Below are 23,260 nucleotides of genomic sequence, written 5' to 3'. Positions count from 1 at the left end.
CTGCCCACCCAGGGATGGTGACTCAGGTAATATGACACAGTATCCTTTGCTTCTTAATGGGTGAGTTAGAGGAAATAAGTGTCTGGGCTTTGAATACTGATATTTGTGGAGAAGTCCTGTTCAAAGCAGAGGACTGCTCAGAAGTTTCTAGGACTGGGAACAATCTCTTTTGTAGTCTTCACACTCTGAAGGGGACATATTAGTGCATAGTATAGGTACTATATTCATACTTATGCAATGACATGCTTCTGTCATGCAGTGATTTGAGACTCAAACCATGTTCATATGCTTCTCATAGAGAAAATTACTGGTGGAAGAGGCTGTGCCTAGAAAGTTAAAACAAGATGGGCATTTTTGATTACCTGTTATATGGTAGTAGTAGTTTATTTTACATATTTTATCTCACAGTCTTACAAAATTTCAATAATAATAACAATAGTATCAGGAACCAATAATTTGTTGTTGCTGTTCAGTCACTCAGTTGTGTCCAGTTCCCCATGGACTGAAGTAAGCCAGGCTTCCCTGTCCTTCACCATCTGCTGGTGCTTGCTCAGACTCATGGCCAATCAGTCAGTGATACCATCCAACCATCTCATCCTCTGTCATCCTGTTCTCCTCCTGCCTTCAGTTTTTCTCAGCATCAGGGTCTTTTCTAATGAGTCAACACTTCCTATCAGGTGGCCAAAGTATTGGAGCGTCAGTTTCAGCTTCAGCCCTTCCAAAGAATATACAGGATTGATTTCCTTTAGGATTGACTGGTTTGATCTCCTTGAAGTCCAAGGGACTCTCAAGAGTCTTCTCCAACACCACAGTTCTAAAGCATCCAATGGTTAAAAAGAAACCAATAATAGGGAACGTTTATTGAGTAATTACTATGTGTAGGTACTATTCCATATGCTTTAGCTTTGTAACAACATTGAACCCACAGGCAAATAAGTGCATTTTTTAGTATGAAGAATGGAAAGTTTGGAGAGGCTTAATGACTTCCTCAAATCACAGAACTGATAAATAGCAGTTCTCTTTTGAACTTCGGGTCAAACCTGCAGTTTCTGTGCTTTGCTATGCTGCCTCTTACAGGAGATTACTTAACTAAAAACAAAAACAAAAAAAATCTTAATTTTTTTTTTTTTTTAAGATTCAAGAAACTGAAATGCCAAAGTAAGTCTTTCCTTTAACTTCGTTTGCTTTTTATTTGTTCTGCCTTCCCCTCCCCTTCTTTTCTTAGGTAGTCTCCATTTTGACAATCCATTATAGTATTTTTCAGCCTCTAGTTTAACCCAGGGCAGCTGCTCCACCACAAGTCTAGATGTAAGAGTAAAGCTTTACCTTCCCCATTTATGTTAAATATAACCATTCGAGATCATCACACGCAAACCTAAGAGGTGTTTTAGGAGGGCTTCTTGTTTGTCATAGGTTGGGGAAAGTGAAGAAACCTTTCATCTCTCAATGGTCTACTGGCAACTGAACTTTCAATACCTCTGCAGATATTAGTGGTTGGCAGGCCATCTTCCTCTAGATGCAGTGATACTAATAATCACAAGCTTGGCTGCATGAGGCTGTGCCGTGCATTTCTTTACTCAGCTGTAACCATCAGAAGACGTCTTCTTCCATAGATAGAAAAGGAACACTTGGCCCTTTCCTCAGTGGTTCCTAAGACTCTTTACTCTTCCCCATGAGGATGGTACGTGGGAGAGGCAGAAGGGGACATAGCTCTGAGACACTGTTTTTGCTGTCGTTCCCAAGAAGCTACCCAACAAAATTGCTATTCTCAGCTCATCTGGGCATCAGGCCAGATTGGAGGCAATGCCCCAAATCAGTTTTCTTACTCCTTCAGCATACCTCCCTTTCTTTTGCTTATGAGACAAACCCTGCAGGAACAGGGAAAGCAGGCACAACGCTCTGTCATGGCAGGAGCTGGGGACACCAATGCTTGCTCACTTAGTGCCCGTGTACACACATACAGATGCACACACATGATCCCCAGAGCCTCACCTCCATGTCCTGAATTCCTACCTGACTTCTGAAGGACCTTCTAGAGACATGTGTCATTTATTTTTCTCTAGGGCTTAAGATAAAAAGAGAAAGAACTATGTACGTGGTAATAGACTGTGGATTCTGGGCATGGTTTGACAGCTGAGAAATATTCTCCTGATTGCCTCCTATGTATTTGACCCAATATCTTCTGTTCAAAGAATATAAAGTGGTTTTAATATCAATTGTGGCTTCTTATCCCCCACTCTAAGGCCTTTTAAAAAACAAATGGAAGAGGCTTGGGCTAATCACTGTTTTATAATATCTGAACCACTGCTTCCTGTCCCTTGGGGCTGGCAAGACAGAGTAGGTTCTTATTTTACACTCTATGTAGAATATGCCCCTTTCCTAACCTAACTCAGGCTTTTAGCACTTATCAGGCCCAGATAACTATAATCATGTCCTGATTTAGCCTTCTCAGTCCTGTCTATCTTTATCACCAGTTGTTTATCTTCCAAAGGCACTGCTTCTGTGTCATTCTCCTACTAGTAAAGCCTCTCTTATGAAATAAGTGCTGGACCCCAAAACCTGGCATTTTGCCAGAGGGACTCTATTTCTCAACTCTTTCTCCTCTCAATTTCAGTTTGTATCTTGGCTATGGTATTCAGGTCAGTTCAGTTCAGTTGCTCAGTCATGTCTGACTCTTTGCCACTTCATGGACTGCAGCGTGCTAGGCTTCCCTAACCATCACCAACTCCTGGAGCTTGCTCAAACTCATGTCCATCGAGTCATTGATACCATCCAACCATTTCATCCTCTGTTGTCCCCTTATCCTCCTACCTTCAATCTTTCCCAGCATCAGGGTCTTTTCCAATGAGTCACTTCTTCACATTAGGTGGCCAAAATATTCGACCTTCAACTTCAGCATCAGCCCTTCCAATGAAAATTCAGGACTGATTTTCTTTAGGATTGACCGGTTGGGTCTCCTTAAGTCCAAGGGACTCTCAAGAGTCTTCTCCAACACCACAGTTCAAAAGCATAAATTTTTTGGAACTCAGCTTTCTTTATGATCTAACTCTCAAATCCATATATTGCTACTGGAAAAAACAGTCTTGACTAGCTGGACCTTTGTTGGAAAAGTAATGTCTCTGCTTTGTAATATGCTATCTAGGTTGGTCATAGCTTTCTTCCAAGGAGTAAGAATCTTTTAATTTCATGACTGCAGTCACCATCTGCAGTGATTTTGGAGCCCAAGAAAATAAAGTCTGTCACTGTTTCCATTGTTTCCCCATCTATTTGCTATGAAGTTATGGGACTGGATGCAATGATCTTTGTTTCTTTAATGTTGAGTTTTAAGCCAGGATTTTCACTGTCCTCTTTCATTTTCATCAAGAGGCTCTTTAGTTTCTCTTTGCTTTCTGCCATAAGGGTGGTGTCATCTGCATACCTGAGGTTATTAGTATTTCTCCCGGCAATCTTGATTCTAGCTTGAGTTTCATCCAGACTGGCATTTCACATGATGAACTCTGCATATAAGTTAAATAAGCAGGGTGACAATATACAGCCTTGATGTACTCCTTTCCCAATTTGGAACCAGTCCATTGTTCCATGTCTGGTTCTAACTTGCTTCTTGACCTGCACACAGATTTCTCAGGAGGCAGGTAAGGTGGTCTAATTTTTCCATCTGTTTAAGAATTTTCCACACTTTGTTGTGATCCACACAGTCAAAGGCTTTGGCACAGTCAATGAAGCAGAAGTAGATGTTTTTCTGGAACTCTCTTGCTTTTTCCATGATCCAGCGGATGTTGGCAGTTTGATCTCTGGTCCCTCTGTTTTCATTCCCCATATCCTGCTCTGTATGGTAATCATTCTGTGTTCCTACTATCTGTTTTCCCACCTAGACTGAATGCTCTCTGAGGTCAGTCCTTTGGCCGTTACTTTTGTGTCTTCACCTCAAGCCTTACCTATAAGACATGCTCAGTATATACTTTGCCATTGAAAAAAAAATTTTTTTTCTCCTTTATAAGCTTCTAATTGGTGATCTAACAACATTTTAGAGAGCAGTGCTTTGTTTTTAATAGATTATCATTAATTTTCTTAATAAAGAGCCTCAAAGATTCTACTTGGGGACAGGCAACCTTTTCTATTAGAGGACCCCATCTGACAGTGTCTTTCTTTGACATAAGAGAAATTCTCTTTTGCCGAGCTTTCTGCGGGGTACCCTTAGAGAGCCATTGTTTGAAGAGCAGTAGATCAGAGCTTCAGGTTTCCTGTGGCTGTTTGCTTAGCAGGGATGTGAAGGTACAAAGTCAAAACAATGTGCTTCTGTGGGCAGAGACAGGTGTGTCTTCTGTGGAGGTCTACTAGCTTTCATTTTTCTGTAGTGTTCACACGATGATGGCTTTCCCAGGCTTAATCAAGGTCCACATTTATGATGTCATTTTTTCCCAGCTTCCTGTGCTATGAAAGTTACAAGGAGCATAACAAAGAAGTTTGACCATTTTACATCTCCTGGCCATATTTCCACATTATTCTTATACATGACATTGATTCCTGAGAATCCACCAAATGGGCGGGTGTGATGCTGAAGTTTGCAAGAACAAACGTGAAAGAGAAGCCGAATGCAGTGAGTTTCTCACAAAATTAAGTTGATATGATTTAAAAACTGACTTTTATTCTTTTTAAATTTCTTGTCATTTTATTAGGTTCCAAATGACATTTTCAAAGGTGAATGATTATGGTAATAAATGGTATTTAAAAAAAATATTCTGCTAATTTCATTATAGTTGGCAAGATAAGTTACTGTGTCTGTGTGGGTTCATTGGTTTGTGACAAATGACTCTTGTATCTGTCATTAACTTCAGTTAACTTCAATAGTTCAATAGTCTAGAACACTGCCATAAGATATAAACATTAGAGCCCTAGAAAAAACCTGGAGCAGGTGGTTCTGGGTAAAACAGGAAAGTGAGCCTATATCTCTGCAGCTTCCCCAACAGCATCTTGGTAATGGTCATTTCCCACTGCTGAATGCTGTTTTCAAGTAGAACTTTTTCCAGGACTGATGCTGCTACTCCCTGGCCTCAGGACTCCAAGCAAGTTTCCTGTTTGTATCCTTCAGTACCTGTAAAATGAGGAGCTGGATTTAGATGCTCTGTAGTATTCCTTTGAGCACTCTCTTTCTAGAGTCTAAGGCATTTCACAAAACTATTTGCAGGTAACAAGACTGCATTTGCCAGAGAGAATGGAAATGCCTTTCCCTTGTTCCTTTTCTCAGATATTCTGGCCAGCTTATTTCCTTTCTTTACATCTTCTTGCCCTTCTCTGTTGCTTTCTTTTTTTTTTTTTTTTAAATCATGCTTGTCAAATTTATTTCTTTCTTCTCCTGTCTCTTTCTTGCCAAGTTCTTCTTCGCATTAGAGTTGCCTATTTTGCGTGTGTGGCAATTCTGCAGGGTAAGCACTTCATTTTAGACTTGCTTCCACTAATTAACTACAAAATTAAGTAGGTGAATTCATTGATTCAGCACTTGGTTTGATGTTTATATTAACTCATTAAAAGGGAAGCCCTGGCTATGGCCAGAGGCTTGACGGGAATCTGTCCCTCCCCCTGAAATTTCCTTTGACTTCCCACACTAGATAGCAATCTCGCTGTTTCTCAGAAGTATTCATGCATCTGGGGAGCAGCCAAATGACCGAAGCAGCACCAGACAGGAATTCCATTCTTTGTGACTACAGCAACAATCCTTGCTTCTTCTCCTTCTCTGTAAGCTTCCTGCTGTGCCTTCAGTTCTACTTTTGTTATGGGTACGTGTGTGCTCAGTCCTTCAGTCTTGTCTGACTCTGTGTGACCTCCTGGACTGTAGCTCGCCAGGCTCCTCTGTCCCTGGAATTCTCTAGGCAAGAATTCTGGAATGGTTTGCCATTTTGATATCTGGAGAATTTCATTTTGATGCCTACTGAGATTTCAGGCATGTCTATTCCATGTCAGATGCCCACCCAGCCACTGTCCACCTACCCCCAACCCCAAGAAGAAAGGAGGACTGCAGACCTGGTTGAAACGTTCACTGCGTTGCCATCAAAAAGAGTTCAAGTAAGAAGCTGTTAGGGTTCCATACCCTGCATTAGAACCGTCAACTGGTTTTCAGAAAAAGGAGTCACTTAAAATCTGGTTTTGTTTCTGTTTTCAACAATCAAATCGTGTGTCATTCTTTTGTGCTTTAGCCCATAATAACCACAAGTGAATAACAGTTACAGTGGTCATTTGTCACAGAATTGTATTTACCTTTTTGATTTGTGTAGGGATTCACAACTCCTTTCACATCCCAACAAATAAGGATCTAAATGAAAAAAAATATGTTTATGGTAAAATGGAATGGAACGTCGTGGTTTGTAATACAGTAGTTTCCACTGTAAAAGAAGGCTTTCTTGGAGCCCATCCAGACAGTTCAGTTACTTGTCTAAAACAAATGGACTAGAAGAATAATGTATTAAATAAATGTTCTTTGCTTTCCTATACCTTCTTTATCTCATGTGTCTGTTAGAAGTCCTGAACTGTGCTCTTGCCTTAAAACAGTTAACTTTATTTGTTCCATTTAGTATATTGTGTGCACTGGTTGTTAACATAAATTGACCTTAACTTTCTATTATAGCACAACCTCTGTTGTACACACCTTGACCGTGGTACTTATCACATTGTTTAGTAATTACATGTTTATTATCTATCTTCCCCACATAATTTTGAGTTTTTCCTGTGTAAGAGCCAGACTTCTTCATGTACCTCTTCGGTACATAGCAGATAATCAATGTTGTAAAAAATAAATAGAATAGTGAACACTTGGAGCTTAGAATTTGTTTAGAGCAAGATTCGATCCCTCTGTTGGCAATACAATTTAAATTTGAGTAAAATTCCCATTTGTAACATTCAATATCATGATATTCTGAATTAGTCTATCTAATAGTGCTATTAAATTTGTTCTAGGCCTTTATGTTTTAGGACACTACTTTAGGTCTTTAAACATATCTACACATGGTTTTAAAAACATGATGAATCAATATAACTCAAAGAACTAACTAGTTTTAACTAAGTTATCCAATAATGTTTATCAAGGAAAAAGAAAAGATCCCAGTATAATCAGTAAGCTCTACTTTTTATAGTGTAACTATTTTATATTTGTAAGTTTGTTCTAAAAAACACAGAGACAGAGTGAAGAAATCTAAGGTGATAATAGCTTATCTTAGGTCAAATTAAACTGTTAATTGTTAAATCCCTTCCAAAATCCTGTGGTATAAACCAAATGTATGAGTTTTGCCTAATCTTTGCATTCAAATTCAAAAATATTTTCATTTGATAATATCTGAAATGTATATATGTGTGTGTTTATATGTATTAATTTATAAACATAGGCATATATGTACATATGCCCGTGCATATAAATATGTATGTATATGTCCACAGATATGCATACATATTCCTTAGTAGATCATAATTTAGAAGTATGGTCTTACTTTCAGTATTTTACCTACAAGATATAATGTTAATGGCATTATGCTGTCATTAAAATTATGAATAGAATGTGGGAGATAAGATTAATGGAGGGTGATTTTGCATTTGTACAGGAATGACCTCATTTGCATTATAAAAGGGATTATATATAGTTGGAATTTAGTGTAATATAGTTGTGGTTCATTCAATAAATTATACAAGAAAATATTATTTCAAAATCACACACCTTTGAAAACCTGATACTATTGTTTTAACAGTTTTGAACAAAGATTATAGCCTGACTACAAAGTTAAAAGTAAGACAATTACTTGTATAATTTATATAATATGTTTTATATATATTATATTTGTATAATAATTGGTATAACAATATTATACAAATGTTCACATTGATTTCCATTTGAGAACTTGCTTGCTGCTAAATTTTAGGTCCTAACATGTTTTTACAGTTAAGCTATAATAACTGATTAAAATAAAAGAGTTTCACCAAGTATTGGGTACTTTGGCTAGTTTTGATACAATTACATAATTTTGGACTCCAGGGAAGTGCAGGCATTCCACAAAGTAGGATCTGTGACTAAAGGTAGGAGAGCTAGTGTATATAGATTATTGATTTTGAGTGAAGAATTTGAATTTGCATGCATTTTAAAAGATAAATTCAGGATTCTTCTTTGCCTTTTGAAGCAGTAATGCATTTGGTGTTTTTTGCAGTGGCACAAAAAGGAAAATGAATCATAGGTTTACACTGTATTCATAGAGTCTAGATAATTTAATTAATGTTTTTATAAGACTTGTTTTCCTCCAACATGATTTTTGGTTGGGACTTTAAACTAAATGAAGATGTTTTATTGAAATTATGATTTCTAACAACAACTTTTTTTTTTGGATATACTAAGTTGAATGAGTCTGAGGACCATTGTTGTTTCTCCATAGGACGTTAACCTTTCTCTGCACATACACACAATTTTTCAATTATATCAAGGGGTTCACAGAATCTCTTCCATGGATCATGGTTCTTGTTTCATAGATGAAATTCTTATTAATAGGTTTACCTGGATCATCTACCAATCTAGAACTCATAGCAATTTCCTTATGTATTTATCATTGCCTTCAATTTCTGAATCAAACATGAGTGAATCAAGAAAAGTTGAAATTCATTATAGTCCCAGATACTCATTTTATCTTGTTCTTGAGTATGCAGTATTGGATCTATTGTAGCCTGCTCTTTGTGAATGAGTTTTGTTGCGGCTTTTTGTTTGTCTTGATTATTTTTTTTCTGTTTGCTTTTGCTTTTTCATTTTTGAGGCTGTTGGAGGAAAATGTTAGCTCCAAGAAAGCCACCAAATAACTCTTTTCTCATGGAAATCTCAAAATATTTTTCCATTATTGGTTCCATCTCTTCAAAAAGCTTCAACTTGATGAAAAACTTTCAGGTTTCTGGAACTCCTGAGTATATGTCTGTTCTGGCTATAGTCAATTTGGAGACTGCCCATTGCAATGTGCAGACATGGATGAATGTGTCATGCAAGATTTTTAATGATATTTTATAGCACTGAACTTCAGATAGAACCTTTTGGAATAGGACTGAATGCTTGTCTGACTGGAATTATATCAATTACTGAATGAGGTAGGAGATAAAGCAAGTGGCCTGCGCTCTGTGATTTGTTTCTAGTTTGTCAAATAATAGGATGTGATAAAATAAAATGCTATCACTGATGCTCTGGGTCTGGGATGTAGTTGAGAATGAAACCACTGATGTCCACCAGCTTATCCATATGTACCAGTCTTGAAAGAGTCCCTCACGTGCCCTCACCCACATAGCCAAAGGGAATCTACTTGCAAAGTTGATGAGAGTGAAGAATGAATGCTTCAAACACCTATGAGAAGTTTAAGGTTGAACAGAAATATTATTTTAGTAGTTTAAGGGGGCAAGGAATAGCCCCAGCTCGTATTCATTGAGTCCATTTCAGCCAGAGCCAGGACCTGGGCATAGCTGACATAGTTCAGTGCAAAACAGATTATCAAATATCTGTTTTGTAACATGCTAGCCACTACCAATATATGCTAGTTAGGAAATCCTCTCGATTACATAGAGTTTTAAAGTTAGTAATGAAACAAATTTAACTTTCATTACCAGCCTTTGTGTTCCACCATTTCTGGAAAGTTACTTAACCCTTCTGAAGCTCTCTTTCCTGATCTGTAAAATGAAGCTGTTCTGCTGTCTTTCCAACATTTAGTGCTGCTGAAAAGATAGAGAAACAGATGGCAAAGCAGAGGAAACTATAGAATTTATATATTTTTTTTAAAAAGCCTTGGTTTTCCAGTCTACTGGAAAGGAAGGGATCCCTTGGGGACTGGTTTTTGAATGGCAGGGCTAGTTGTTTTTCTTTAGATAGGATATACATCTGGGTTGAATTGGGAGTTAAAATGTTGATGAAAATTATTTTTGGATGCATAAAATGCATCCAACACTTTAGTGCCTGAAAACCTCTTATGAATTTTGACAGGTTACTCAAATTGAGAGTTTACATCTCCATGGCAGCACCTGGCTTACAGTAGGTGCTCCAGCGTCATTATGCTCAGCCTTTTTCCCAGTAGCCACGTTATTGAAGAAGGAAAAATAGAAAAGAGCATTAGAGCTGGCTTATCCAGATTGTTTGTGTACACTACGGTGATCAAAATCACCAGATACGCATGATAATGCTCAACTTCGTTCTGCCTATAAACAGTCAATGATCTTGTTAGTTGCAGCTGTACACCCAGTGGGAGCGGAAATCTTTGTTTATTGAATTTCCAGGTTCCAATCAACTGTGCAAGGAGCAACTGTGTTAAAATGAAAGTCAATACTCCTCCTCTTCTCCTTTCTTCACCTCTGTCTCATCAGAAGAAGGATTTGGGTTCTTAGATTGGTTGAAAATGTAGAGGTTTTTATATAAAATTGAAGAGAATCTTAAGTCTTAATATTTATCTCTGCTTTTTTTTTTTTTTTTTAAAGAGAACGAGTGAGCATTATGGGCTGAATCTTGTCCTCTAAAATTCATATTTCAAAGTTCTGACCCTCCAGTGTCCCTGAATGTGACTGTATTTGGAGATAATGCTGTTAAAGAGGTAATTAAGTTAAAGTGAGGTCTTTAGGGCAACTTCTAATCCCAAACAACTGCTGTCCTTATAAAAAGGACAAGTGGACACAGACTTTCATGTACACAGAGAAAAAAGCTGTGAGAAAACAGTGAGAAGGCAGCAAGTTAGAGATCTCAGAACTTAGAACTGCAGGTAACTTGACCTTGGACTTCTAGCCTCCAGAACTGTGAGAAAACAAATTTCCGTGGTATTTTAAGTCACTGTGGTATTTTGTGATGGCAGCCTGAGCAAATGGATACATAACGTTTTCCTTAATTGGATTGGTAAGTCATGGCGATCCTACTAGAAAAATTGTTTTATTTATGTATCTATCAAAAGAATGGATTCTCTCATTATCACCTCTAGCAAGCATAGACCATCAGTCCGACTGTCCACCAGAATGGGAGGAAAAGTGTACAAGACTTGCTCTTTTACGAGAATCCTTGCATTAACCTAAGAAACCGCACATGGGGGGTTAGCTTTATATATATGCAGGAGACCTGAGTTCAGTCCCTGGATTGGGAAGATCCCTTGGAGAAGGGAATGGCTACCCACTCCAGTATTCTGGCCTGGAGAATTCCACGGACAGAGGAACCTGGCAGGCTAGAGTCCTTGGGGTCTCAAAGAGACAGACCTGACCCAGTGAATTTCACTTCACTGGGTGAGATAACCTCCTTCCATTCAGCAGTTCTTTCAGGAGATACAGATTCTAAGAAGGAATTCCAAATTCTAAAAGAGTATTATTTAGCCAGATATACCAGGATCTGCCCCACAAATAAAGATCATCTCAGAGACTCATTAGAGTTCCTAAAACTTGCTCTGCAGGGATCTTTTCCTCCTGAAGTGGGGCAGGGATAAGAAATGTACATCTTATCACAAAAGAATACACAAAACCAAGGCTATTTATCAACAACCTATTCACTATTCATATGGATTTACTATTTACTGTGTGGTACTTAGGAAGACAGAGCTCAGATTAAATAAAGGAGAAAGAAAAAGTGAAAGTTTGTTAGTTTGATTTTGTTATTGCTGTACAGCAGTGGTAATAATTGGGGGTGGTATGGTGGGATATTTATGAGCAAGTAAAATAGACTTTGAACTTTGTCACGGTTGGATGCTATCACTATAATCTCCTTTAGAACTTATGTTTCCTGAATATTGCTTTCCTTGTCATAGAAATAATAGCAAATAGGCATAGTAACAGTCACTGTAAAAAAGAATACTGGTAATATACACTATATGCTGTTGTCATTAAAGGGAAAAGAGTAGGCATCTCCTAAACTGTTTGTCACATAGAAAGAAATCAGTAAATGTTAACTACTATTATTCTTTATGGCATTTAACTTTCAACATATTCTTTCAGTGGAACAGTTTTTAAGTTAAACAGACATTTTATGTTGACTGATTGTTAGGCATCATTGTGATTATCCCTTATTATGAGAAATATATCTGTTTATTGCTAGGATGAGATGAGACTGGAAAGTCCTTGAGATAGCAACATCAGCTGTACATTTTAAATAAATTCAAAGTAATCCTATTTGAAGCCTGTAAAGCTAAGTTTCTATCTAAAACACAGAACCTTTAAGTACTAATATTAGCTTTATCCTTCAGAAGGTGAAAGCTGAAAAGTTTAGAATTCAAACCAGGTTTCAAAGGGGCTGAAATCAACAGGGCTTGGTAAGGTAAGATACTTAAATGACTTTACCTAGAGTCTCTAAATCAGTGGTTTTCAATCCCTACTGTGCATCAGGATTTCCTGAAGAAATTTAAAGTTATCAATATGGGAGCATCACCCACTGATTCAGACTCTCCAGGGATAAGTAAATTTCCAAAAGCTCCATTAGTGATTCTGAAGTGCATACAGCCTGTGTTGATAATCACGATTCTAAATAGACTCCCCAGATGGGTCCCAAAATGTCCTGTGTGAAATGGTGTACTTTTAACCTTTTTTATTTTCAACTGATCTCTTTGCCAGTGCCACAATTGTAAGTTATATAAATTCTAAATCAGTCGTGAAAATTTATGGCATTTTTCCAAAAGAAGGCTTATTTATGTTTTCATTTTTAAAATACATAATATTTTAATATAATTTAATGTTGATGTATGGCAAAACCAATACAATATTGTAAAGTAATTAACCTCCAATTAAAATAAATTAAAAAAAAGAAAAGAAAAATAATATAATTTCAGGGTGAATTTTAAAGCTCTGTCATAAAATCATAAAAATATACAATCAGATGCATCTTTTCTTCTATAATATCAGAATCACAAAATGATTTGCTTTGTACTTAATTTAGGAAGCATCATGATTTTTTTTCAACTATTCTTGGGTTGAAGGACTGTGATGGAATGTGAACCCATGACCCTCCTGTATCTTATTTGCAAGTACTTTAGGCTGTAATAGTTAATGGTATTATTTTCTCATTGTAGAAAAACATGGACTAGATAGATGCTATAACAATTCACTCACCAAGTAGAAAGCACTGTTTGTGTCTGAAGGACCTCACCATCTGGTAGGATGGAACCAAGTATAAAAGACTCTCTCCCCAGAAAGGCATTCTTACCCTTTCTTGTACTGTATGGAAAATCAGTGATACAGTAAGGGGCAGGATCCTTTGCTGACCTTCATACCACTCTCTTAAAAGATTGAATTTCTCTTCTTTCAATTGACTTGCTGTCTGTATGCAATTTCATCTCCAGATGGAAGAGGAACAGAGAAAGCAATGATGGTTTGAGTAGGGAGTTTATGAAAGCAGTGATTACAGAAAGTTAAATATGTTCCAGGAGATAGCAGGGAGTCTATTACACTTTCTAGTATACAGACCTACCATTATTATTATTTACTTTTATTGAACTTCATTCTATATTCCCCTACCTTCTTTTCAGTTTGCAGTTGTACTCCCATTGGAAGCAAACTTAATAGATGAAAATTCAGACTTGCACATATTATACTTTAAGGTACAATTATTAGTTTTACATAAAAAGTTCCTCACAAGGTCCCAATAGGCACTTCATTTAAACACAATGGCTTCCTAGAGATCATGTTTGTACTTGACTACATTGAAACAACTTTAATGTATGAAGTACCACTCACTAATATTGTATAATAATTGAGTTATAATAATTCTGAACAAGTTTTGATATATATTTATCAGGGGCCAAGATGATATATGTTGTTGAATTTAGATATGAAGTTGGACATATTTCTTAGGTTAAGAGAATTATCATAATCTATCTGATGATACATAACAAGTTTTGAGAAATAATTAGTTACTCAACTCCCCCCATCCCATGCCACGACAGTATGCTCCCAGGATTGGAATTGTGTAATAGAAGCTGTGCATGCCATTGGAGATCAAAAATGGGAAGGTTTTAGGATAAAGGCAAATTTTAAATTGGCCTTTGACAGAGAGGAAATTAAGAGTGATGCATATGTGTGTGTTGAATAGAGAGGAGGTAATTCATGCCCTGAAATCCAACATTTTTAAATGAATTTTATATCAACCAGTGTAAGGCAATGGGAGAAGATGGATGTTAGTGCCAAAGCAATTTTCCATTGAATTCTGTCTCAATCATATTCCATTGGGGCAAGATTCAAAGCCTTTCTTAATTTTTTTTTTTTCATCTTTGAATGAGGTTAATAAACTTGCCTTAGAGAGTTGTAAGGATTTCATAAAATACCTAAGCATGACAGTGAAAGTCACTCAGTCATGTCTCTCACAAAGAGAAGTGACCCCATGGATTATACAGTCCATGGAATTCTCCAGGCCAGAATACTGGAGTGGGTAGCCTATCCCTTCTCCAGCAGATTTTCCTGACCCAAGAATTGAACAGGGGTCTTCTGCATTGCAGGCAGATTCTTTACCAACTGAGCTAATAGGGAAGCCCCAAGCATATATACCTAAGCATAGGATTTCATAAGTGTCTGTGACTTCCTTTTCTACTCTCAGTACCTTTAGCAATATTGTAGTCACTATAATACACGATAAACTTGATGAAGTATTTAGATGGTGCCTTGGGAACTGTTGGAATAGGACTTGACCATAGCAGTTTATATTTTTAAAATTTATTTTACAAAGTCACACTGGAAAACATGCTCCACGATTTTACTGAAATACCATATTAGCTATTCTACAAATGTAGAAATGGACTATCTCCATGTGTTCAAAACCTGTCGAATTCTTCCTTCTCATCCTGCAAACAAACAAATTATGTTTAGATTTGCCATTGCCCCTTCAGCAGCTCAAATCATCATGAATTGTTCAGACTCTTAGCAGGAGGATTATAATGGTTTATTTATGTATGCATATAATCCCTCCATCAAATGCAGACCACATACTTGTCTGCCTGAGCTAATTTTTATTGATATATTTTTTTGTCTTGCTCCTAACTCTACTGATCAGATTTTAATTCCTGAAAACACATTAGTGCCAAATGGCACGATTAGTGCTGTTAGGAGTTGAGTTTTGCGGAAATATTCAATACCTGCTGTGTCTATCCTCCAGAAAAGAGAACAATCCGATCTTCTTCATTGGTTGTGAATTTAGTTGAAGTGTGGTTTTTAATTTAAGACACTTTGGGGTTGCAAAAGGAGATAACGGAGTATTTAGACTACGGAGGATTTATAAAGAAGGACAAAATTGAAGCCCTTTTAAAATGTCTAAATCTGTGAGGTTCACTTTGAAAAATAAGTTTCCCAACATTATGTATACTCTCAAAGCATATTTAAATTACTTCAACAGCTGCAATAATAAAACGGCACTGGAAAGCACGAACATGAAATACATGAGGTAAAGTAAAAGGGCAAAGTAATGAGATCAATCACGCCAAGAGGATAACGAAAGGCAGACCTACAGAGTCTACTCAGGGAAAAAAGGCATGGAAGCAGATATTTATAGCACACTGGAAGAGATGTTGATAGAATTTTGCACAAAGTGCTATGGGAAAACGGAAGGAAGCAACATTAATTGTGCTAGAGATGGGAGGGGAATGAAGATAAGAAGAGAAAGCTTTATTTAAATCTCTGTTGCCATCAAAACAGCAGATTTCTCATTTATTCCCAGCACAAAAACACTTAGTCTGACCTTTTAAATGTATGGCACGAGACCCTGACCTTCAGCTATTTAATTCAGTGTTGTAAAGTGATCCTGCAACAATGGATTTCTCTGTTTCCCTGAAGGAGCCCATTTGTCATATATGTGGAAATGCCATGTATGTAGAAATGGATGGTATATGTTTCTTTTCTTTAAAAAAAATATTTTAGATATTTATCTAGCTATTTGGCTGCCGTAGGTCTTAGTTGCAGAATGTAAACTCAGTTTTGGTATGTGAGATTTAGTCCTCTTATCAGGGATGGAATCCTAGCCTCCTGCATTGGGAGTAAGGAGCCTTGGCCAGTGGACCACCAAGGAATTCCTTGTCTGTGTATGTTTCAAATTTGTGAATTTCTTAGCAGGTGGGTAGACAGGCAACTGGGAGACTGGAAGATGTGGAAAGTGCTCCCCATCTTCTGTGCTGGGGAAAGAGAGCAGGTTGTGAAATAATAAGCACAGCTGATCCTGAAGATGAGATCCCTCTTCTTGGCAGTTCTACCCAGGATAAAGGTTTGGGAGGAGAGGCAGAATGATAATATTGGAATTCTCATCCAAATCAGGTTGCAGACATGGCTGTTCAAGGAGAGCCTGGATGCATTCTTCAGGTTAGAGGGAAAATAATCTTTTATGGCCCACAGAAAGCAAATCCTGTATGTCTAATGGTCAGAAAATTTGACTTGAAGAATATGCAGGTAGCTCTTTTCTGGCCCTTTTATGTCTCACCACTCTACGTATTATGGGATGACTAAGAGGAGTGAGTCCAAAGCACAAGTAGCAGATAATTTCGTTATTCGCCAAACTAACTTTAAAACCAATACCTTTTAAAAAAAGCGATTTTGAACTGAGAATCGCATTAAAGCTTGGGGAATGTGGGGAAAAAAAACCCTCTTCTACTGTAAGTGATTTTAAAGTGTTGCCAACTGATGTGCTTATAGCAAATAATTTTGCCTTTTCAGTCTGTGCGCTGGAGACAGCGTTCTTTCCCGGAAAGAAAAGAACATGGGTTTTGGATGTACGTAGTGTTCTCCATTTTCAAATACTGGCTCTTTCACTTATTGAGATGGTAGCTAACATTTAATGAGAGTTTACTATGTGCCAAGCACAGTTCCAAGTTTTTTTTTTTTTTTTTTTTTTTACGCAGAAGTGTTTAATAAGCAATAGACAGCTGTTAGAGTGCAGAGTCCTAGTACAATGGATCTAGATTTCATTTATCTGTCACATTAACAACAAAGAGGTGGATGGCCTAGGTAGGAGTGATGCACTTGTCCACAACATCCTCCCAGCACCCAGGTTCCTCCTTCATGCTGTTGGGTTGGATCCTCTTCTGTGTAGTGCTGGATGTCTAAAACCAAGCCCCCATATCAGGCTGTAGGACAAGTAGCTTCATTTACAAACCTGATCCTGAAGCAGCATACATCACCTGTACTCACATTTTGTCATCCAGAACTTAGTCACATGAACAGCCTTTGTTGCAAAAGATAAAGAGGACCCTAGAATCTAATTGGGTAGCCTTCTATTCTGCCAATATGGGAAAGATTGAAGACAAAAAAAGAAGAGTGAGGCAGAGGATGAGATGGTCAGATGGTATCACTGACTCAGTGAACATGAATTTGAGTAAACTCAAGGAGACATTGAAGGACAGGGAAGCCTGGTGTGCTGCTGTCCATGGGGTCATAAAGAGTTAGATATGACTGAGCAACAAGGGAATGAGTCCACCGTATTGCATGATTCCTGGGATTGCCATTCCTATAGGTTATAACGTGAATGGTGACGCTGAAGTTGGGCTGCAGAACAGCCCTGTTTGGAAAGTAGTAAAAGGAAGCAGGGGAGAGTGGATGTGGGAAGACAATGAGCATTTTCTGTCATGATGTATTAACCTCTTTAACCCTTAAAATGACCTACCAGGGTTATTTTCATCTTTACAGGCAACTCAATCACATTTGTTTAAAATTACTGATCCTATAGCCAGAACAGTGTGAAATCCAAGCAATCTAGCACAGAAATTGTGCTCTTAAACACTACTGTAGTTCCTCTCTGCCTTAGAAACTGATCTTGTAGCTATTTTTGTAATTTTGGTGGTGGTGTTTGGTCCTAAGTAGTGTCCAGCTCTCCTATGACCCCAAAGACTGTAGCCCACCAAGCTCCTTTGTCCATGAGGTTCTCCAGACAAGAATACTAGAGTGGGTTTCCATTTCCTTCTCCAAGGGATCTCCCGGACCCAGGAATTGAACCCATGTTAGTTGTTTAGCAGGCAGATTATTTTACCACTGAGTTAGGTACAGTTAATATATCAAAATTAGTAAGATCCTACTATATTCAGGGAGTTGTGTAGTATTTTGTAGAGGTTTTGTATGTGTCTTTTTTTTTTTTTTCCCATTGGGGATATGAGGTAGCTCGATTCATTGAGTGTATGTTAAAAATTTCAAATTCTGGCCAAAGAGTGTCCTTTCTTCAGCTTCATCAGTGCATGTAACTTTTGTTTCTAGTGTTAAGTGGTTATGTTCTCTGTTTTAAAGATACGTGCTTTTATAATTGAACTTGGCTATTTGTGTCATACCCTTCCCATATCTCATAAATTTTGAACTCATTTTTATTGCCCAGATTTATAACCTTGTCAGTTAGGCAAGATGAAAGTGGTTTCTATTGTCTTCCAGTAAAGACAATATTTGCTACCCCACTGAAGAATCCCTTCTCCTCAGCACTGGAAAATATATCAGCCACACCAAATGGTTCTCCTTTCTGATAAGATATAACTCTAACCTACACATTTTGGGGCAACTTTATGAAGAGAGGGAGAAAATTCTCACCTGACTCAATTTTTTTTTTCCTTTTTACTAGAACATTCACTGTTCCTTTTTTTCTTTTTTAAAATAATTGTTTCTTCTATATATATTTGGCAATCATTTTGTGTATGCATGCACTTTACATTTTCTGTTTATCTTTTGGAAAGAGGCAGGATTAGTTTTTAAAATAGCCATATATGGAGAGATACTACACTTGATCTTCGCCAAAAGGCAGAGAAGCGATGTCAGTGACTGCTTGTTAGTGAATTAGTGCTTTATTCCTTTGTAGTTTTTTAAATTGGAGTATAGGTGATTTACAGTATTGTGTTAGTTTGTGTTGTATAGTAAAGTGACTCAGTTATACAAATATATGCTTTTTAGATATTCTTTTCCATTATGATTTATCCCTGAATATTGAATCTAGTTCCCTGTGCTATACAATAGGACCTTGTTTATCCATCCTATATATATATAATAGTTTGCATCCAATCTACTAACCCCAGTTAGTGCTTTATACCTGTATGTTATTTTCAGATGAAAATTTGGTTACAGGAATGATGGTCTTCGATGCTTGTCCTGTCATCTCTCAAGAAAGCTCCTTGGACAAGTACTTGTTGTATTTCTGTAGTTCTCTTAATTGCACGGAGAAGAGGACACTTTGGGGGTGGACCACTTTGGTGGTTTTTTAAGGTAAAACAGCCCACTTCCCTAAATTTGTCTTTGCCACTCAACTTGTAAGCTGTGAAGCCCTGGGCAAATCAGTGCTCTTTCTGTGTCTTTTTACTTCATTTGCAAAATGCGGATAACAATAGGCTGAAACTTGGAGAGTTAGTGTGAAGATTAAAGAAGTTAAATGGATGTACGAGTGCCTGGTATATGGTAAGCAACTGATACAGTTTAGCTGTTTGTCATCATTTTCTTCATTGTTGTCTTTCTGTGGACTTGGTTAATAATCATGCTGTTATCAGTATGTTCATATTTTGATTCTAGATGTATTGGTTTGTTGACACTGAGAAGTTCAAATGCAGCAAGTGAGCTATTCCTCACTGGTTTAAGTATACTCAGATGGCCAAAAGGATTTTAAGCAAAGAATAGTTTGAAGAATCTGAATTTTTTTTTTACTCTTACTATTCAGAACAGATTTAGGTTAGAGTCAAAATGTTATTATAGGCTTAATAAAAGACAGGTTTCAACACTTACGGTAGAAGGAAAAGTGTGTTGAGATTGTTATTTGCCATATCTACTCAGTAACTTAACTGGTCATAAAGTATAACTGATCATTTTTTTATTGATTTATTATTTTCCTTTTTTTAAATTTTATTTTATTTTTAAACTTTACAATATTGTATTGGTTCTGCCATATATCGAAATGAATCTGCCACAGGCATACACGTGTTCCCCATCCTGAACCCTCCTCACTCCTCCCTCCCCATACCATCCCTCTGGGTCGTCCCAGTGCACCAGCCCCAAGCATCCAGTATCGTGCGTTGAACCTGCCCACAAGTGATACAAAAAGAATATAGACATAAGATTGAACTAGTGCTAGACATCATATTCAGACATGATCTAGCCCTGGACCAAAGAGTATAACTCTTACTTGAGTTTTTTAAGATTAAGGAAAACTTTGAAATCCATTAAGCCTAAGTTTATGTTTCATTGGCTCAAATTGTATACCCAGACCAATGATTAACAAAGGAAATGAGGAAACCAGGAAAAAGGCTAAGACATATGAAATAAATTGTATACATAAACATTTATATGTAAGTGAAGAAATTATATGTATAACTATATAAGTAAATATATTTAAGTAAATGTATAATATGTATATATTTATATATCTATAGACATTGGAGAAGGCAATGGCACCCCACTCCAGTACTCTTGCCTGCAAAATTCCAGGGAGGGGGGAGCCTGGTGGGCTGCCGTCTATGGGGTCACACAGATTCGGACACGACTGAATCGACGCAGCAGCAGCAGCAGCAGCAGCAGCAGGCATTGCAATTAGATAGTTCAAATAATTACCATTCTCCAAACACATATTGAAAAAACTGAGAACCAAAATGAGTTGAAAGAACTGAGAAGTTTAGACAGAAATTGTTTTTGAGGTGGATTTTTCCAAAGCTTCCAACTATTTGTGAAACAAGTTCATGTAAGTATCTAAACATTTTGATTGGGTCCAAGTACAGACTTGCAGTCCAGAAAGTTGGATGCATCACTGTAAAATATCCTCCTCACTGTAATTGTGGTAATGTCAGATTTATGTGCAGACTATGAGCATGATCTAAATAAATCATAATGCTCAGTTTTGCTATTTTTAAGAGACAAGCACATTGCTGTAATATTTAACTATACAGAGTAGCTCACTTCGTAATTCCAGCATTCTTGAAGGGCTAATTCGATTACAGAATCTTATACTCTGTTGATATTTCACCCATGGCCTAGTATAACGCTTAACAATGTCTGCTGACTTTCAGAAAGTAAAGAACTGTATTTTCACATAGAACATGAAGTTCAGGGAAAGAGTGGTTCTGGTTTATCCCCCTGGATCAACAGCAGCATCAAGGACAAACATCTTTCCATCATTTTGCTCTACTGTTGTGTTCTTGTCACCTTTGTCTTTAGTTAAATGCCTCCTTTGGTCACAAGACATTGTAACAGTTCAGTTCAGTTCAGTCACTCAGTCGTGTCCGACTCTTTGCAACCCCATGAATCACAGCACACCAGGCCTCCCTGTCCATAACCAACTCCCAGAGTTCACTCAAACTGATGTCCATCGAGTCGGTGATGCCATCCAGCCATCTCACCCTCTGTCGTCCCCTTCTTTGCTAAACATCATATCCAGACATGATATAGGCCAGGACCAAAGAGTTTAGCTCTTTCTTGAGTCTTTTAAGATTAAGGAGAACTTCCTCTGAAATCTCCATTAAGCCTGTGTTTATGTTTTATTGGCTCGAATTGTATACTCAGACCAATCACTAGCAAAGGAAATGAGGAAACCGTGATGTCTCAGATGAGTCAAGATCCATTCTTTGAATCTTCATGGAGAGTGCATGGAGGAGCTGAATAAAACAGAGGTTTATTTAGCAATGACAAAGAATGGGGATAAGGATATATGATTTTAGACATCAACAGTGTCTCTCACACTTGGCATGTAGTAGAGTACTCTTGTGTTCTTATTTTTATGAAAAAGAGAAAGGAGGGAAAGCATAAAGGAAGGAAAGAAGTGAGAAAGAAGAGGGGAAAGAAAGGAAGGAAGAGAAGAAAGAAAGAAGGAAAAAAGGAAGGAAGGGGAGGGAAGGAGGAAGGAAGGAAAGAAGAAAGCACTCATATAATGTGCTTTGTTTAGTCTTACTGCTCAGCCAGTAGAAATCTTCTGGCTTGTTTCTGCCAGTTCCAGGTAGAGCACAATAAATATATCATCAGGCCAAGCATTAGAATCACATTGTCAGAAACTGATTAGGATTGGGTGGCCACTGCTTCTTTCTTGGCAAAGGGTCAATTCATTGCAGTAATGTATTAAATAGCCCTTCAGAATTGAAAAGCCAAGAAACAATGTCCTTTGGAACTAACACTCTTAAACAGTATCTAAATTAATGGAAAGTGCCTGCACTAATGAAATAAAACATCAGGGCTTTGGCAGGAGGTGATTGGCAGAAACACCCGATGGCTTGATACATCTGTCTCCTGAAGACATAAATGAATTCCTCCTTCTAAAAGAGAATGAATAACTGTGGCTGAAGCTAAAGCAGTGGTTTAAAGAAAATGACTTCCTGCCTTCTGCCAGAGTGCCTAGGAGCACATTTCTCAGCCCGATATCTTTGTGCCTTCTAAATTAGGATCCTGGCGGTAAAGATAAGAAAGATTATCTATCAAGAATACTATACCATTTAGTAATTAGTAAGAGAAGATATGATGAAGAGGTATCTGCCTTCATGATTTGTGAGTTTTGGGAGCTATTATTATGCAGTTAATTGATAATTTTATAAATTTCTTCATTCATTTATTGGTTGATTCATTCATACATTCATGCTATTACTAAGGGGTAGCTGCTTTTTTCCAGATAATGTTGTTCTGGGAACATTAGGGTTTGCAGAGGCCAAGGTCCTAGGTTTGGGTCATGTGTAGGGTAGTGGAGGAAGTGAAGGGAATTATACTATGCACTCTACTAAGATCACCTCAACATAATTCCTTCCTAGCACTCCTTACTATTCTGTAGGACTTTAATCACTACCGCCAGTTCCTGGAACAGAATATCAAGGCTTGGATATTAAGTTCACAATTTAATATGATTCTCATTGGCGGTGGTGATCTTGGCTTTGAACCCAGAATTATGGCATTCCACAATTAGAATTTTTCCATCATGAATTAGATTGTTTTCTCCCCTAATCACAAATTTACCTTGACATCTAGATACCCAGATAGCCTTACTAATAATTCTCTATTATTAATTCATAGAACTAGCTCCCTAGAACTTGTGAGCAGATCCAAGCCAACCCAACAAAACAGAAAGAGTTACACATCTTAATGCTGAAGTCAACTAGTGGTGGTAATAGAATCCTATGTATTCAAGAATATTAAACTTATGCTTAAGGAATGAATAAATGGACTCTAAAGTGAGAGTCTTTGAGCCTTTCCAGAAGTGAAATATTTGAGTGTGGTATATCAATGATGTAATATCAATTTGTCTTCTACTGGACATTTTGGCTTCCCTATAAAGACTTAGCCATCTCTCATATGAGTAAAGTTGACAGACAAATGGCCTTGAGATTTTACCAAAATATTTTGCATGTGT

At 37.4% G+C, this 23,260-nt stretch overlaps 1 protein-coding gene and 1 pseudogene across 5 annotated transcripts in view; one reads left to right on the top strand and one right to left on the bottom strand.

The window, feature by feature from the left end:
* LRRC4C (leucine rich repeat containing 4C) overlaps positions 1-23,260 on the top strand; it is a 1,431,417-nt gene that overhangs the window by 1,255,199 nt on the left and 152,958 nt on the right. For 2 of the 5 annotated variants that reach the window (XM_061381176.1, XM_061381181.1), the window contains one exon: positions 4,423-4,597. The exons of the other annotated variants lie outside the window; for them this stretch is intronic. The gene's annotated coding sequence lies outside the window, so the exon portion shown is untranslated. The remainder of the gene's footprint in view (positions 1-4,422; positions 4,598-23,260) is intronic. 5 annotated transcript variants of the gene reach the window in all.
* LOC133227202 (U2 spliceosomal RNA) lies at positions 18,643-18,712 on the bottom strand (annotated as a pseudogene).

This window comes from Bos javanicus, chromosome 15 (genome assembly GCF_032452875.1).
Source record: "Bos javanicus breed banteng chromosome 15, ARS-OSU_banteng_1.0, whole genome shotgun sequence".
In the NCBI taxonomy this organism is placed as follows: Eukaryota; Metazoa; Chordata; class Mammalia; order Artiodactyla; family Bovidae; genus Bos; species Bos javanicus.
The sequence above is the reverse complement of the archived record's forward strand: the minus strand, read 5'-3'. Positions and strand labels throughout refer to the sequence as shown.